Source organism: Phaseolus vulgaris, chromosome 3 (genome assembly GCF_051622355.1).
Source record: "Phaseolus vulgaris cultivar YP4 chromosome 3, ASM5162235v1, whole genome shotgun sequence".
NCBI lineage: Eukaryota > Viridiplantae > Streptophyta > Magnoliopsida > Fabales > Fabaceae > Phaseolus > Phaseolus vulgaris.
The window spans coordinates 36,525,508-36,529,889 of NC_143500.1; the positions used below are offsets into that span (position 1 = coordinate 36,525,508).

At 38.9% G+C, this 4,382-nt stretch overlaps 1 pseudogene; it reads left to right on the plus strand.

The window, feature by feature from the left end:
• The first annotated feature begins 2,178 nt into the window (after window positions 1-2,178).
• Window positions 2,179-3,650, plus strand: LOC150028825 (spermidine hydroxycinnamoyl transferase pseudogene; annotated as a pseudogene).
• The last annotated feature ends 732 nt before the right edge of the window (window positions 3,651-4,382 follow it).

Sequence of the window (4,382 nt, forward strand, 5' to 3'; positions counted from 1 at the left end):
ATTGAATATCTTGTAATAACGTAGATTTAGAAGTTTTTTATTTTTTCCATTGATTAGGTTGAATTAATGATTATATTATAATAATTAATTACAATTTGAGAAGTTTTATTTTTTTTCCACTGATTATGTTTTAATAATTAATTATATTTAGAAATTTTTCATTTTTGTATTGTGTTTAAAAAAAAATATTTGTGGTGCAGAGAATATAAACTGTTTCATTTTTTCATTCGTTTTAAAAGAAGGTCATGGATGAACAAAATAAATACGTTATCCGTAATGGGAAAATTTATGCGCGGGCAACTTTATTTAAGAAACTTTTTTAGTGACACATATCCACCTTAAATATTTGAATGGATCAAAGACTTTGTCTAACTATTTGAATTATTTTTGAATTCTGGATTTAGTGTGAATGGTAGCAATTTTTCTGAATGTGATTTGGTTGATATTTATTGTTTACAGGGTAAACTGGCCAGAACAAAAAATAATTTTTTTTCTTATCCCATTTATGCGTCGGCTTTTGACCCATACTTTTATTTTTTTTTTATATTGATTACTCTATGCGTCGGTTTTTGCGTAGGCCTTGCCCACACAAAGTCTTTTTTTTTTCTCATTTCGTCGGCCAAACCGATGCACAGGGCGACGTTTTAAATTTACATCGATTTGGTCCACGCATAAGCCGCCGCAATTGCGTCGTTTTTATGTCCGTTTTGCGTGGACTTGGCCTACGCAATGTGCATCGCATTCACTGACCAATGATAATTTTCAATTGCTTCCACAGTTTTTTCGTGGGACTGTTGACCCAAGTAAATCCGACGCTTATGCGTCGGTTTTTGGCCTATTCCGTCCGTCTTTTGCCCACGAAATATTATGTTTTTCTTGTAGTGTTCGAACAATTTCAACCTAAAACGATTTCAAACAATAGATTTCCAAGACAGAGGTTTAGGACGCTCGAACACAAACCTGAAACAACCTTGCGCAGTGGTAGTAATGACAGACAGAGGAGTGAGCATTAGGGTTCCGTGAACGTCAAAGGAAAAGTTAGTGAAGGTCGCGTAAAGGTGTCGTGAAGGTCGCGAGTGTGCGTTGTACAATCAATGAATAAGAATCAGAAGTTAGATTTTGAACAATTTCAACCTATAATTATTTTGAATAATAGATTTCTAAGACAAAGGTTTAGGGCGTGCGAGCACAAACTTGAAACAACCTTGCACAGAGGCGGCAATGGCGGACAGAGAAGTGAGTGTTAGGGTTTCGTGAAGGTTGCGTTAGGGTTTTGTGAACGTCACGGAGGGTTTCATCAAGGTTGTGTAAGGGTTTCGTTAAGGTCGCGTTAGCAGAGAGAGAGGGAAGAGAGTTAACAGAGAGGGGGAAGATAGTGGGAGGCAACTCTGGTTTCCAAAGAGTGAAAGCACGTTTTAAAAAAAAATCAATTTCTAACAAGTTTTAGAAAAAAAAATTGAGAATAAAGAGGAATGGTGTAGGGAGGGAAAGCAAACGTGGGAATTTTATTATGAAGGATAATTGTGACAGTTAAAAATGATATTTTCTAAAGAATAATTCTGGTGGTTAGTAAAATGTTGTATTATACGACAACTTGTGGCGGTTATTAATAACCGTCATATTAAAATCGCCACTTTATACATATTTTTTTAAATTTCAACCAACATTCAAGTATGATAAATCATAATCCAAGTTCAAGGATGAACTCACAAGTAATGAAGATTCAAGCATTCAAAACATACATGCATTAGTAAAAAACACACAAAATGAAACAAATATGCAAAATGAATATTTAAGTAGCAGTTTAATAACAAGATAGATAGGAGGTTAAGCAACATATACAATAATTACAAACCTTAATGTTGGTAATAGTAGAAGTGAGGTCATGATCAACTACAACCATACAATTCATTTTACAGAAAAATAAATGAATAAGGACATTTACACAAAGTTTCATCAATATATCAAAATCATATTAATGCATTTCACTTCATAACTGTAAACTGTATTTATCAATCCAATATAAATGGTTGAAAAGATTGGCTTAGAGATAAAATTTAATTAATACATTTAATAACTTTAGTTTCCTAAATAAAATTTCAATTCTTATCCTCAGGAGAAATCCATTTAAACCAACCGACGTCAGAATTGGAGGCATAGAATTGGAAAGTACATTTTACAATTCTCTATAAGACCTCTCTAATCAACCTCTTCCCACACTCGTGTAAGAGAAAGCAAACATGACAGTAACCTACGAAGCCTGTTACACCGTGAAGCCTATGGAGCCAACAAAGTGTGGACGTGTACCCTTATCTGAATGGGATCAAATAGGTACCATAACTCACGTTCCCACAATCTACTTCTATCGTCTCTCACAAAACTTCCATCTCTTCCCAAACAACACCATTGCTTCCAACTTGAAGGACTCATTAAGCCGAGTCCTTGTGCCGTTTTATCCTCTAGCTGGTCGTTTACGCTGGATAAGCAATGGTCGTTTAGAGCTTGATTGCAATGCCATGGGGGTTCAGTTCGTTGAAGCTCAGTCCTCATCAAGTTTAGAAGATCTGGGTGACTTTTCACCCTCTTCAGAACACCACTATCTTTTTCCCAAAGTAGACTACACTCTCCCAATTCACGAGTTGCCCTTGGTTCTGGCTCAGTTAACCAAGTTCAAGTGTGGTGGCATCAGCATCAGCATGACAATTTCTCATGCCGTTGCTGATGGACCAAGTGCCCTGCACTTCACTCGCGAGTGGGCGAGGCTTGCACGCGGCGAAACTCTGGAAAAGGTGCCGTTTCTTGACTGGAAAGTGTTTCGTGCTGGGGAGCCTCCTTCGGTGCCGCTAACAAAGTGTCACGTTCACACGGAGTTCGATCACCCTCCGTTGTTGCTGGGGCAAACGAATAACTCAGAGGAAAGGAAGAAGAAAACCACAGTGGCTAATCTGAAACTGAGCAAATTCCAAGTTGAGACTCTGAGAAAGACAGCGAATGAGAGTTGGAATAGACCCAGGAACGGTCGTGCTTACAGTCGTTACGAGAGTGTAACTGGTCACGTGTGGAGAAGTGTATGCAAGGCAAGAGGGCACAGAGAGGAGCAACCAACCGGGGTTGGTATTTGCGTTGACTCGAGGAGTCGCATGGAACCTCCTTTGCCAAAAGAGTATTTTGGAAATGCCACTTTGTATGTGGTTGCTTCTAGCCTGGCGGGTGATTTGATGTCAAAGCCTTTGGGGTATGCGTCGAGTAGAATAAGAGAGGCCATTGAGAGGGTGAATGATGAGTACGTGAGGTCGGCGGTTGAGTTCTTGAAGAATCAGGAAGACTTGAGTAGGTTTCAGGATCTTCATGCAGTAGAAAGTGAGAAAGGGCTTTTCTATGGGAACCCTAATCTTGGTGTGGTTAGTTGGTTGACTTTGCCCTTCTATGGGCTTGATTTTGGGTGGGGGAAGGAGGTTTATATGGGTCCAGGCACGCATGTACATGACTTTGATGGAGATTCTTTGCTTCTTCCTGGTCCTGATGAGGATGATGGATCTTTGTTGCTTCATTTATGTTTGCAAGTGGTGCATATGGATGCGTTTAAGAAGCATTTTTACGAGGACATTGAGTTTTTTTTTTATCAGCAAAGAATAAATAAAATAAAATGAAGTACTTCAGGGATACCCCAACCCTTATACAAAAATCAAAAACAAGTTTCCTTGCACCAGCCAGTATCCACCAGACCTTACATGACAATACCCAAAAACACAAATAAAATACCAGATACAGAGATCCCCCAACCCTCAACCCTATGTTGAAACACGCCCTCCAAACAGGCACAAAATCCAACAGCTAAAGAAGATCTTTACGGGCATTATGACCTACATCAAACTCAATGCCAAAGACAACAATCGAACCTGCAAAAGAGAGCATAACCAGAAAATCCTGCACAAAACACAAGCAACTTCCAATCGCAACCTAAGACACTCACATCAATCCATCCATGCCAAGAAAACCTGCAAAGAACATGCCACAACTTCCAAACCTGGGTATAAACATTAGATAGGAACAACAAATCAATCTTTCAAATACCTCATACAACAATGGGGTTCCAAGCACCAGTCTGAGTAAGAGAAAGTAGTCAGCTTTTCTTTTACCGTAATCCAAGACCAAGTCTTTCTTTGTACCACAGTGAAAACCTCCACTGCATCTACCCGCCCATTCTCAAAAACAACCTTATTCCTATGATTCCAGATTTCACTTACAATGCCTACCCAAATGCCCCCCAAGCACCTAATAATGGTATGTTTCAAACCTATTGGTTTAAACATCCTAAAATGCCTTTGTGCATCACAATGTAACACCAAAGAGGCCCCTAGCCACTTAATACACAGATCCCA